Source organism: Gossypium arboreum, unplaced genomic scaffold (assembly GCF_025698485.1).
Source record: "Gossypium arboreum isolate Shixiya-1 unplaced genomic scaffold, ASM2569848v2 Contig00309, whole genome shotgun sequence".
Lineage (NCBI taxonomy): Eukaryota > Viridiplantae > Streptophyta > Magnoliopsida > Malvales > Malvaceae > Gossypium > Gossypium arboreum.
In genome coordinates, this window is record NW_026440425.1 from 16992 (window position 1) to 31216 (window position 14225).

General features: G+C 34.3%; 2 non-coding genes and 3 pseudogenes across 2 annotated transcripts; 3 read left to right on the forward strand and 2 right to left on the reverse strand.

Annotated features, from left to right (window-relative positions):
• Positions 1–248: 248 nt before the first annotated feature.
• TRNAW-CCA (transfer RNA tryptophan (anticodon CCA)) lies at positions 249–322 on the reverse strand. Its single transcript has one exon. It is a non-coding gene; the product is annotated as a tRNA-Trp (tRNA).
• Positions 323–500: 178 nt separating this feature from the next.
• On the reverse strand, positions 501–574 carry TRNAP-UGG (transfer RNA proline (anticodon UGG)). The gene has a single exon. It is a non-coding gene; the product is annotated as a tRNA-Pro (tRNA).
• A 5919-nt stretch (positions 575–6493) lies between these two features.
• LOC128288870 (photosystem II CP47 reaction center protein-like) lies at positions 6494–8015 on the forward strand (annotated as a pseudogene).
• Positions 8016–10352: 2337 nt separating this feature from the next.
• Positions 10353–11055, forward strand: LOC128288867 (photosystem I assembly protein Ycf4-like; annotated as a pseudogene).
• Positions 11056–12412: 1357 nt separating this feature from the next.
• On the forward strand, positions 12413–13714 carry LOC128288869 (cytochrome f-like; annotated as a pseudogene).
• Positions 13715–14225: the final 511 nt, after the last annotated feature.

Below are 14225 nucleotides of genomic sequence, written 5' to 3' on the forward strand. Positions count from 1 at the left end.
TAGGTCTAATTCCTATTACTTTGGCTGGATTATTCGTAACCGCATATTTACAATACAGACGTGGTGATCAGTTGGACCTTTGATTAATTAACATACCCTTTTTTTGACTGACCCCTTTAATTCTTAAATTTTTTAATTTCAATTTATTTAATAATTTGAATTTAATAATTTAATCAAGGAAGTCAAATTCAATTGCTGTTCAATTTTTTTTCAGTTCGGTGTAATTTTCGACCTAACAAGAGCGGAATCGCGCTCTGTAGGATTTGAACCTACGACATTGGGTTTTGGAGACCCACGTTCTACCGAACTGAACTAAGAGCGCTTTCTTAATAAATAAGACTGTAAAAAAGAGGATTCTTTTATTTTATAACCCCAATACATCGCGCACAACTATACTATCATATATCATATATAATATGAGAAAACGATAGATTATGTATGCTTAATTTTAATCAATCTAAAACGACTCCCTCGTTACTGCTCAAAGGAGAAGTAATAGGTAGGGATGACAGGATTTGAACCCGTGACATTTTGTACCCAAAACAAACGCGCTACCAAGCTGCGCTACATCCCTTTCAATTGGCCTACAATGTCATTGTAGAGAATCCTGTCTTGTTTTCCACCTTATTTCATCTATTGATATACAAAACGGATCTTTCCATTTCCTCTTTTGGTCTCATATCATATAACAACCATATAATGAATAATAAATGAATATTTTTAGCAGGAATTCTCAGGCGGAAAGGGACCTATTTTGTTTTGCTGTTTTAAGAAAGGAAAATCTTATCTATCGAATCATTGTACATTTAAATTTGAATTTTGAATTAGAATTCCGGGTACAAATAGACAAATCCAAGTGGTCTTTAACCACACATACATGCGATTATATGTATTACCATAATGTAATACGATAAAGAAGGAGGATTTTAAATGCGAGATCTAAAAACATATCTTTCCGTAGCACCGGTACTAAGTACTCTCTGGTTCGGTTCTTTAGCGGGTTTATTGATAGAGATCAATCGTTTCTTCCCGGATGCGTTAACATTCCCTTTTTTAATTCGAGTTATTGTCGCGGGACAGGGCGAAAAGATTAGATCGAGATACAATCAAATATCTGTGACTACTCTCTCCCCCCTTTTTAGTTTTTTAGAATTAGATAAAATTAGATAAAATAAATAAGGAAGGTAGAACGAAAAAAGTGGATTCAACCTCACCGAAACTCAGGTTCAAGCTCCAATTAAATTACTAGTAGAGCGAAAAGAAATGTGGCTGGAACAACAGTATCCTACAAGATACTTAAAGAAAATACCGTACGGTGGTTTGATTCTAAATAGAGTTCGAAATCGTTGTATTACTTATTCTTATTATTTACTATAAATCTATATTGATTTACTATATTGATTGCAACAAAATCTTTCAAGATTTGGTTTTGAGTTAACTTTTATTTCTTTTTTTCATTCCTTTCTTCTTCGCTTTTGATCGGAAAATAGAAAAGTTGGGTGAATTAAAAACTCAAAGGAGGTTCATGGCCAAGAGTAAAGATGTCCGAGTAACGATTATTTTGGAATGTACCAGTTGTGTTCGAAACAGCGTTAATAAGGAATCAACAGGTATTTCCAGGTATATTACTCAAAAAATCGACACAATACGCCCAGTCGATTGGAATTGAAGAAATTCTGTCCTTATTGTTACAAACATACAATTCACGGGAGATAAAGAAATAAATCGAATCAAGTGCTCGTATGTCACCACTTCCGAGAATATGAAAATATGACATTAGGTATATAATATATTAAGTATATAATTAGTTATATAACGCATATTTTCTTTCTATATTATTAATATTATTTATTTAAATATTATTAATATATTTTAATTTATATATATTTAAATTATATATTGAAATGATAAATAATAATAAAATAAACAATACAATAATAAAATAAACAAACCAAATCCTATTTATTATATTAATTCTATAATTTGAATTTTCAAAATAGGATTTTAGAAATAGAGATAGGGATAGGATTCTTTTAGAAATATTAGAAATAAGGAATAAAGAAATCATGGATAAATCCAAGCGACTCTTTCTTAAATCAAGCGATCTTTTCGTGAGCGTTTGCCCCGATCAATCAGGGATCGAATTGATTATAGAAACATGAGTTTAATTAGTCGATTTATTAGTGAACAAGGAAAAATATTATCTAGGCGAGTAAATAGATTGACCTTAAAACAACAACGATTAATTACTATTGCTATAAAACAAGCTCGTATTTTATCTTCGTTACCCTTTCTTAATAATGAGAAACAGTTTGAAAGAAGCGAGTCGACCACTAGAACTACTGCTCTTAGAACCAGAAATAAATAAACACCCTTCAAAAGAATCGAGATCCGGTTGGGAAGAAAAAAATATTTTTTTTATTGAGCGTCTTCGCTCATCTTGTTTTGATGACCTTATCAGAATCAGAATTTTTTATCATATTAATTTCTACTCTACCTTCCCCGAGTTCATTCTCGAGGGAACCCCATTTCATTTAAAGCATTTCGTTGGATTCCTTCCGATCTCCTTATTTTCTAATCTCGTTGGAAATCATATAAAGACAATTCCTATTTGAGATAGCTATTTGTGCAAGTATTTTACGATTCAGAAGCAACTGTTTCTTGTACAGATTGTGTATTAATCGACTATAACTATAGGATACCCCCACCCACAATTACTGCATTTATTCAGGTGATCCACAAACGACGAAAATCCTTTTTCCTATCTCTATCCCGATGAGCCGAAACCAAAGCTCTTATTCTTTGTTGAGTAATAGTTCGAGTAAGTCTTGAATGAGGCCCCAAGCTTGATGCAAATAAACTAATTTTTTTCGACGTCTACGAGCTATATATCCCCGTTTAATTCTGGTCATTGAATAAAAGAAATTTTGATGAATAACTAATTCTTTCTTTCAGTTATTCTTTTCTAGTCTATTAATAACAAAACGGATTCTTCAATGTATAAAATAAAAATTCCAATGGCTTTTGCTACTCTAACCGTCCCGACACGATTTTTCCTTTTCTAGGCATTTCATTTCGCTTGAAATAAGAAATTGTATTGATACTAGGTATCAAAAAAAGCATATTAACTAAAATAAAGGGTAAATAGAAATGGATAAATAAATATAGTGGGTTCCATCGTTTCTATGGTTACTTCTTAAACGGTGAGGTCCTCTCTATACACCGGGCTCATTCCTTCATTTAATTGGTAACTTGTACAGTTCACACTCTTCAGCTCTACTCATAAATTTTCCAGTAATAGATCTTTCACAACGAGATCTATCTTATACAGTAACAGTATGTAAGGATGAGGATTAATTGGGCAGCTGACCCTGTTAGTCCGTTCTTTGCAGAAGTCGAAGCATAATCTTTTGCTTTTTAAATAGGATTTTCCCGCTTAATGGATAAGCATTTGCTACCAATGGGGAATTTTCTCATCTTAAATTCTAAGATTGGATTGCGCCAATGGAAACCATAAATTTCATACACAATAGAAGGATATGGTAGATCTAGCTTTTTTAGATAGTGAACGGACGAACCCATTCTATTCACTGGTACGGATCGTTGATACTGAAAAAGTTGTTTCTTTTCTCAGCCATGATCTGAACAAGTCCTTTGCACACCTAGTACATGTTCCTCGGCGCTGAGGACATCCCCAAAACAGGGTTTCGTGACATTTCTAATTGGCTGTCTTGCATTTCTAATAAGTTGTTTAATAGTTGGCATACTGAATTATATACATAATAGACTGGTTTAGATCGATCCTAACCAGATGATTCTGAATTACTTCTTTTCTATTTAATAGATTAATAAAATATTAACCCCTTAGGCTTTAGAAGCTTAGTTAGAAGGAAGGAAGAAGAGGATTAAATCAATCTTAATTAAATTGTGGATTGGTGTTAAATCGTTGCTATTGCTATTTGTTATTTAACTTATTTAACCGCTACAAGATCCACAATTCCATGAGCTTGGGCTTCTGTTGCTGACATAAAACATCTCTTTCCATGTCTTCGGATACAACCCATAGGGCTTGCCCGTTCTTTGTACATAAACCCTTGTGAGGCTTTCACGAAGTTTCAGTAGTTCTTCCTTCCAGGATAAATTCTCCTGTTTGTGCCTCATAAAAGAACTAGCAGGTTGATGGATCATTACCCTGATGATATAACATAATAAAGGTTCTTCTAACTCACATAATGAGGCGAGAAGAATAGCTAAAAATAACTAAAGAATAATAAGAAAAAAGATAGAATTGAACAACCGTACAGGCATTTTTGTGCATTGCATACGGCTTTACAATGGAATTCTCTTTTCTTTCATCAAAAAAAGAAAAGAAAATAGAGGCGTCTAGTAGACCAGATCACTAAATAATCAATTACCACCTTCTTTTTTTTCGGAAAAGTTCAAAAATACTATGATGGCTCCGTTGCTTTATATATTTATTTCGTCTGTGATTCAGCAATCCCAAAGTTTCTTTTTTTTTTCACAAAAAAGAAAGAAAAAAATAGTCTTTTTTTCGTACTCTTTTATTTATAACATAAATATTGTTATAAATATTGTTAATAACCTCTGGTGTGAAAAGAAAAAAAGTTTGTGACGCTGAGATGGGCCCACGAAAGCTAAGATAAAATTGGAAATGCCCTTTCTCTCATACTACTCTTTCGATACATAATCTAATGTTTTGAAAAAAAAAAGAAATCAAAAAAAATATCATATCGAATTCGAAGTGCCATGCTATTATTACTTACTAATTCATATTTCATATGGCGAAGGCATAGTCTTCTTTTTTCTTTCCATCAAATAAAAAAAACTCATTGGCGCCGAGCGTGAGGGAATGCTAGACGTTTGGTAATTTCTCCTCCGGCCAGGAGAAAAGATCCCATTGAAGCAGCCAATCCCATGCATATTGTATGCACATCTGGTTGCACAAATTGCATAGTATCATAAATAGCTACTCCGGGTATTACCCATCCGCCAGGAGAGTTTATAAACAAATACAGATCTTTGGTATCATTCTCTATACTGAGATATACCATAAGACCAATAAGTTGATTCGAGATCTCGCTATCAACCTCTTGGCCTAAAAAAAGTAATCTTTCTCGATAAAGTCGGTTGATTAGGATAAAATTGTATCCCTTAGTAGCCGTACAGGCACCTTTTGATGCATACGGTTCAACAAAATTGCGAAAAAAAATCAATGTGTGAATTCAGCCATCCTTCGTTTTTCTAGTGTGCCTTTTCTAACTTCTAATTTCTAACGAAGGGCTTTTCTTACATTTTTAAATAAAATGAAATTAAAAGAAAGATAAGTTTTGGCCCGTTTTCCTATAATCTATAATATAGAAAAATTCGCTAAACTTATCGCACAAACTTTCATTGATCTATTTTTTTCATTGGGATTCAATCAAATCACGATGTCATTTTCTTGTTCCTGAATGGGTTTCATCAATTTTTTATTCAATTTTTTAGGTTTATGCTCTACTCCGAGTAAAGATCGCCCGATTTTGATTTGCGCATATAGGACAAATGACCCAATACCACATCTTTTGCTATGATTTCATTTCCTTTTTATTTTAATTCCTTTTTCTTTCATGTTTTCCCATAAATATTCAACGTATTTCTCATATTATTCGATTGATTAATAGTTTGAAATCGTTCTTATTTCTATTCAATTTGTAAATAAAAGATTTATGATTATGATATAGGTGGTAATCATAAATGTATTACCAATTGGGTTTTCTAAACGGAGCCTGGATGCTTCATTTTTTCGGTCAACCAAGCCAACCATAAATCATTCTAATTGAAAATATTAATCTGGATACCCCAAAAAATGAAATGGATCTCTAATTGCACTTCATTACACTTCACGCTACAAATTTTGATAATTCAATCAATCTTTTTGGGCGAAACAGAGGATATCTCGATCGGGCGAGAGAACGGGGAATCCCATATGACCCAATATATTTGACAAGTCGCACTATACGTCAACCCAAACTGCATCTTCCTCTCCCGGATTTCGAAAGGAACTTTTGGAACACCAATAGGCATTAAAGGAAAAAAAAGAATTAAATACTATATTTCACTTTGATCTGGAAGCGTAATAATGGTCTTAATAATATTGGCCTCATATTTTATACATAGATAGAATAAGGCCATAAAATATAAAATAAAGAAAGACAGAATGAATGAAGAAATTCTTACCAATAGGTCCTTTGAATGATGAACAAATAGGGATACGTTCATTCATAAAAAATAGGATCAACCCCATTGCGTATTGATACTTATCAGGTATAGAATAGATCTGCTTCTCTTTTTCTTCTGAGCCGAATTCTTCCATAATTACTAATGGGATAGAACAAATATTAATCCTTTCTCCGAAAGATCCACCCAAAGGGGAGGTATTCAATGCAATAAAGTTACATAGTGTCTATTTTTCGTTGATAAAGGGAATATTTCCATGGGTTTGCCTTGGTATCGTGTTCATACTGTCGTATTGAATGATCCCGGTCGCTTGCTTTCTGTTCATATAATGCATACGGCTCTGGTTTGCTGGTTGGGCCGGTTCAATGGCTCTATATGAGATTAGCCGTTTTGATCCCTCGATCCCGTTCTTGATCCAATGTGGAGACAAGGTATGTTCGTTATACCCTTCATGACTCGTTTAGGAATAACCAATTCATGGGGCGGTTGGAGTATTACAGGGGGGACTATAACAAATCCGGGTATTTGGAGTTACGAAGGTGTGGCCGGAGCACATATTGTGTTTTCTGGCTTGTGCTTCTTGGCAGCTATCTGGCATTGGGTATATTGGGATCTAGAAATTTTTGTGATGAGCGCACAGGGAAAACCTTCTTTGGATTTGCCCAAGATTTTTGGAATTCATTTATTTCTCTCAGGAGTAGCTTGCTTTGGCTTTGGCGCATTTCATGTAACAGGATTGTATGGTCCTGGAATATGGGTGTCGGACCCTTATGGACTAACTGGCAAGGTCCAACCTGTAAATCCGGCGTGGGGCGTGGAAGGTTTTGATCCTTTTGTTCCGGGAGAATAGCCTCTCATCATATTGCAGCAGGGACATTGGGCATATTAGCGGGCTTATTCCATCTTAGTGTCCGCCCGCCCCAACGTTTATACAAAGGATTACGTATGGGAAATATTGAAACCGTCCTTTCAGTAGTATAGCTGCTGTCTTTTTGCAGCTTTTATTTATTGCCGGAACTATGTGGTATGGTTCAGCAACTACCCCCATCGAGGTATTTGGTCTACTCGTTATCAATGGGATCAAGGATACTTCAAGCAAGAAATATATCGAAGGGTTAGTGCTAGGTTGGCCGAAAATCAAAGTTTATCAGAAGCTTGGTCTAAAATTCCTGAAAAATTAGCTTTTTATGATTACATTGGCAATAATCCGGCAAGGAGGATTATTCAGAGCGGGTTCAATGGACAACGAGGATGGAATAGCCGTTGGGTGGTTAGGAGCACCCTATCTTTAGAGATAAAGACGGGCGTGAACTTTTTGTACGTCGTATGCCTACTTTTTTGAAACATTTCAGTTGTTTTGGTAGACGGAGACGGAATTGTTAGACCAGGATGTCCCTTTTAGAAGGGCGGAATCAAAGTATAGTGTCGAACAAGTAGGTGTAACTGTTGAGTTCTATGGCAGCGAACTCAATGGAGTGAGTTATAAGTGATCCTGCTACTGTGAAAAAATATGCTGAACGTGCTCAATTGGGTGAAATTTTTGAATTAGATCGTGCTACTTTGAAATCCGATGGTGTTTTCATGTTGATCCGAGGGTTGGTTTACTTTTGGGCATGCTTCGTTTGCCTTGCTTTTCTTCTTCAGACACATTTGGCATAATTACTGGGGGACCCTGTTCAGAGATGTTTTTGCCGGTATTGATCCAGATTTGGATGCTCAGAGTGGAATTTGGAGCATTCCAAAACTTGGAGATCAACTACAAGAGACAAGTAGTCTGATGCAAGATTGCTTTGTTATTTTTTGCTTCTACTTCTATTTGTGATTTGCCATGAGCTGCTGGAAAATCTTGATTTAAATCGCTGCCTTTTTCTTTGATTCTTGTTCTTTCTTTATTCGGGAGATGATTCCAAATAAACAGGTACGGAAGCTATAATTGTAAACCACGATCGAATTTATGGAAGCATTGGTTTATACATTCCTCTTAGTATCTACTCTAGGGATAATTTTTTTCGCTATCTTTTTTCGAGAACCGCCTAAAATTCTAACTAAAAAAATGAAATGATTTTTCATTATCTCAATTGAAATAATGAGGCCTCCCAATATTGGGAGCTCATTACTTCAATCAATCCCATGTTCCTCGAATTGGATCTCTTAATTGTTGAGAGGGTTTGCCCAAAGCAGTATATAAGGCGTACCAGATAAAACTTACAAGTAAACCAGATATAGAGATGGCGACTAAGGTTGCTGTTTCCATTATTATATAATTTCAAGATCACAATGGGTCTATGATAAGATTGTTTATTTACAGCGGAATGATATACAAAGTCAACAGATCTCACTGAATACAAAAATAGATTTATACTACAAACCGTTTGAGGTAGTTCTAGATCTGGTCCAAGACGAACTGTTGTAGAGATTTTTTGAAACCATTGAATTCGGAATATGGTAAGGTAGCCCCTGGATGGGGAACGACTCCTTTGATGGGTGTCGCAATAACTTTATTGCGATATTCTTATCTGTTATTTTGGAGTTTATAATTCTTCCGTTTTACTGGATGGAATTTCAATGAATTAGATTCACAAGAATCACGAAGCCTCGCGTTTCAATACAAAAATTGAAACTTTTTGGTTCTCAGATTTTTAGCCCCATTCTATTTCTTTCTATTATTTTTTATGTATCAATTCTTACATCTCCTACTGGTGGAGTGACTGCGAGTTTAATTATGTTGGGGATATCATGCTGCTGAACCCAATGCCTATATTGCATTTGCGGTAAAAGAATTGAGCAAACATTGAATAAAACAATACCGGAAGGTTCACAGGCGGCTGAATATTTATTCCATAAGGTTTGTTCGATCAATCGTACCACGTAATCCTTTAAAGGTGTTCTGGTGAGTTAGTTCAGCTCCACGGTTTTTCCTTTGAATCAAAATTCAATCAAGTAGAGTCTTAAGTGAAATTTTTTATTTGTAGTGAAAAGGTAGTTAGTTAGTTTATCAGAATCAAAGTCAAAGCCCGCGTAATGGGCTTTGACTTTGTAAAAAGAATTGTCGAAAAAACAAATTATGTAGATAATTATTATTATCATTATCCGATATTACTAATGAGTAAACCTCTAGCAAAATTAAAAAGCGAATTTTCCTTCTGTGAAATGAAATTCAATTTGGAGAGACAAACTAATAATTTTATCCTCCTCTATTGCGTATGTATATAGAATTTAAATAGAGAAAAATAGAAATAGAAATATAGAGTTTTGCATCTTTCTATATCTCCCGAAAATTCTATTTTACTAATAATCCCTGTTCTTGGATCGGATTCTAACAGATCGAATCTTTCGACAATTTGTAATAAACTCTTTCTTTATTAAATTCAAAATGCAAATTAGAAGACAAGAACAATAGAATAATGAAAAGTAAAGAATAAAGTAAGATAATAAAGAAAGTGGATTATCTTATCATATACATCTATTTTATTTGATTTAAAAGATGGGCAAGTCCTTTTATTTCTAATTCCTTGCACTTTGCTTATTAGATATCTATTAGATATATAGATTCCTTAGATATACTTAGTATTTAGATATAATTAGTATAATATACAATTATAATATAATCGTTATAAGATATATTTCTAACTAAACAATATAACAATAACAGGTACAAATATTAAATTGAGGTACCCATTTTATGACAACTTTCAGCAGTTTCCCTCTATTTTGCCTTTAGTAGGCCTAGTATTTCCGGCAATTGCAATGGCTTCTTTATCTTTGTATGTTCAAAAACTAAGATTTTTAGATTCGATGGGGCCAAGACCAAATCTTATCTATTTTTTCAAGACTTAGATGTCATGGATACCTATTTAGTAGAATATTGTATAACATCAGCTTACCCGAACCGAACATAAATGAAAAAGCCCCTCTTATGCATACGTAAACATGGTATAGGGTTAAATGAATTATAGCAAGTGGATCGGTACCGAACGGATGTATGAAATTAAGTCCTATATCTAGTAGATCCGTATAGGCGATCATATAAAGGGATGATTTTAGATCGAAGCAATTTGATGAATTCCTTCTAAAAGTTCATATCAAAATAGTACTAGTTGATGAGGTTACTTCGGAAACAAAAAAGTAAAGTCGAATTTTTTTGGTTTTCTCTCAATTCGAATAAAATGCAACTGGATCTAGTATGTATGAGTTGGCGATCAGAATCTATATGGATAGAATTTATAGTGGGATCTCGAAAAACAAGCAATTTTGCTGGGCCTTTATCCTTTTTTGGTTCATTAGGGGTTTTTATTAATTGGAACTTCTAGATTATCTTGGTAGAATTTGATATCTTTATTTCCGTCTCAGCAAATAGTTTTTTTTCCACGGAATCGTGATGTCTTTCTATGGGATCGCAGCCTCTTTATTAGTTCCTATTTGGGTGCACAATTTTTTGGAATGTAGGCAGTGGTTATGATCGATTCGATAGAAAGGAGGGAATAGTCTGTATTTTCGTTGGGGTTTTCCTGGAAAAATCGTCGCATCTTTCTACGATTCCTTGAAAGATATTCAGTCCATCAGAATAGAAGTTAAAGGGTATTTATGCTCGTCGTGTCCTTTATGGAAATCAGAGGCCAGGGCCGTTCCCTTGACTCGTACTGATGAGAATTTGACTCCGCGCGAAATTGAACAAAAAGCTGCTGAATTGGCCTATTTTTTGCGTGTACCGATTGAAGTCTTTTGAAATGAATTGCAGAATAAAAGCTTTCTCGCCGGGAGGAAAAAGCTCAATCCAAGAATCCTCTTTTTCTATAGCAACTAAACTGAAGTTTCTTCAGAATGCCCATTCAAACCAAAGCGGACGTATACGGAAGAGTCATAACATAAAAAACAGTTTTTTGTCCACAAAAATATTTTTATGCGTCTGTAAATGTAAAACCGCTCAACTTAATTCAGTAACAAAATAAGCGAAGAAATCGAAATACTGGATTCATCTCATATATCAAATCGAAATAAAGACTTTCGCTTTTTATTTGCAATATTTGGAGTTGATACGTTAGATACAGATAGATCATATCTTGTAAATTTTCTCTACTTTCTTTTTCTCAATCGGCCCCTCCTTTTATCCTTTCTTTTGTGCTCCTAAGAACTAAAGAACTAAACAAGTGGTTTCTTTCTTATAACATAATGATAAACGTAATGATAACTTTTCTGTCTTTTTGTCACTCATTTTGATCAGCATAATATTTTTCCTAATTTTTTTCAATTATTGCTGGACTCTAGACTATATAGTTTAGATAACCCGCGAAAATTTTCGACATATTTGATTGCGATCTTGATATAGACAGGGCGCTCCTTCGTCTCAAAATCTGAATAGAACAATCTTTATTATTTGAAGCGGTTCTTTCGGGCAGTTATCAAAAGAGGCAATTGCTTCGAATTTGATCAATTGAGATATATGGAAACAAAACAATATAACAATAATATATATATTTCATTCGAATTCAAAGTGGATTCTTATTTTCTATATTCTGTATTCTTTTTAGATTCAATTAGATTCAGGGCTAAGCACTGAATCAAAAAAAAAAGAGAATAGATTCATGGGCCCTACTTTATAATATAATGAAAGGCATGCTTGATAGAAAGATTAGATCATAAAGTCAACGAATGAATTGGGTTCATTAACAACTCACAGATGAAAAATGGCAAAAGCATTCACTCCTTCTATATCTTGCATCTATAGTATTTTTTGCTGGTGGATCTCTCTCTCATTTAATAAGTCTGAAATCTTGGATTACTAATTGGTGGGATACTAGGCAATCGAAACTTTTTGAATGATATTCAAGAAAAGAGTATTCTAGAACAATTCATAGAAGTGAGAACTCTTCCTGTTGGACGAAATGATAAAAGAATACCGGAAACACATCTACAAAAGCTTCGTAGGAATCCAAAGAAACGATCCAATTGATCAAGCTGCACAATAGGATCATATCCATACGATTTTGCACTTCTCGACCAATCTAATCTGTTTCGTTATTCTAAGTGGTTATTCTATTTTGGGAATGAAGAACTTCTTATTCTTAACTCTTGGGTTCAAAATTCCTATATAATTTAAGCGACACAATAAAAGCTTTTTCTATTCTTTTATTAACAGATTTATGTATAAGTTCATTCGCCCCACGGTTGGGAACTAATGATTGGCTCTATATACAAAGATTTTGGATTTGCTCATAATGATCAAATTATATCTGGTCTTGTTTCTACTTTTCAGTCATTCTAGATACAATTTTAAAATATTGGATCTTTCGTTATTTAAATCGTATCTCCGTCACTTGTAGTTATTTATCATTCAATGAATGACTGAAAAATGATTCACGGATTCAATTAGAATCTTTCTTACTTTCGAGATAAGCAAAGCATGCAAAGTCTTACTTTACTCTTTCTACCCATCAGGAGAATACAATTTCTCCTCTGTTTCAGTCATTTTTTTTCAGTTTTCAGTAAAAGTAAATAGCAGAATCGTGGCTAGGAACTATACTAGTGACCTACCTAATTTATTGTAGAAATTTTCGGGATCAATGATTGGACCATGCAAACTAGAAATACTTTTCTTGGATAAAGGAGGAGATTACTCGATCCATTTCCGTATCGCTCATGATCTATATAATAACCGGGCTTCCATTTCAAATGCATATCCCATTTGCAGCAGGGGTATGAAAATCCACGAGAAGCAACTGGGCGTATGTATGTGCCAATTGCCATTTGCTGAATAAACCCGTGGATATTGAGGTTCCAGCAGTACTTCCTGATACTGTATTTGAAGCGGTTGTTAGAATTCCTTATGATATGCAACTGAAACAAGTTCTTGCTAATGGTAAGAAAGGGCTTTGAATGTAGGTGCTGTTCTTATTTTACCAGAGGGGTTTGAGTTAGCCCCTGATCGTATTTCGCCGGATGAAAGAAAAGATAGGCAATCTGTCTTTTCAGAACTACCGCCCCACTAAGAAAATATTCTTGTGATAGGTCCTGTTCCTGGTAAAAAATATAGTGAAATCACCTTTCCTATTCTTTCCCCAGACCCTGCTAGTAATAAGGATGTCATTTCTTAAAATATCCCATATGCACGTAGCGGAAACAGGGAAGGGGCCAGATTTATCCGACGAACAAAAGTAACAATACTGTTTATAATGCTACGGCAACAGGTATAGTAAGCAAAATCATACGAAAAGAAAAAGGGGTGCAGAAATAACCATAACGGATGCCTTGGATGGACATCAAGTGGTTGATATTATCCCCCAGGACCAGACTTCTTGTTTCAGAGGTGAATCTATCAAACTCGATCAACCATTAACAATTAATCCTAATGTGGGTGGATTTGGTCAGGGGATGCAGAAATAGTACTTCAAGACCCACTACGCGTCCAAGGTCTTTTGTTCTTCTTGGCATCTATTGTTTTGCACAAATCTTTTGGTTCTTAAAAGAAACAGTTTGAGAGGTTCAAGTGTCGAAATGAATTTCTAGATCTGTGGATTTATCAACATCAAATTTGTAAAAGAACAAATTATTCCTGGCAATTAGGTTAGGTATAATGAAAAAAGGATGAAAAGTCTTTTTGCTTGTTTCTATTCTTTCTCTAGGAATTGCTTTTGCATTCAAAATTCAAAACAAAATATGTATATTGTGAAGAAGACTATTTGTCTTTACCTCTTTTTTTTTCAATCTAAATTGGACTAAATTGGGGGTGTAATTATATTCCTATTGTCAGTGTCAGATTTAAATGTTACAGAATAGGTTTTGTTTTCTAAATTCAATTTGAGTAGATACTAAACATAAGATAAGTAAAGTGGAGAATAGAAAGGAAGGATAAATTAAATGAGGGGAACAAATAATTACAGGGAGTATTCTTCGTCTTTCTAGCCTTCGACACAAGAAAAGGTTAATAATAAATTCCTTTTCTTGTGTCGAATATCTTCAATTCAGGACCCGTTCGTCAAAGATTTCTATTC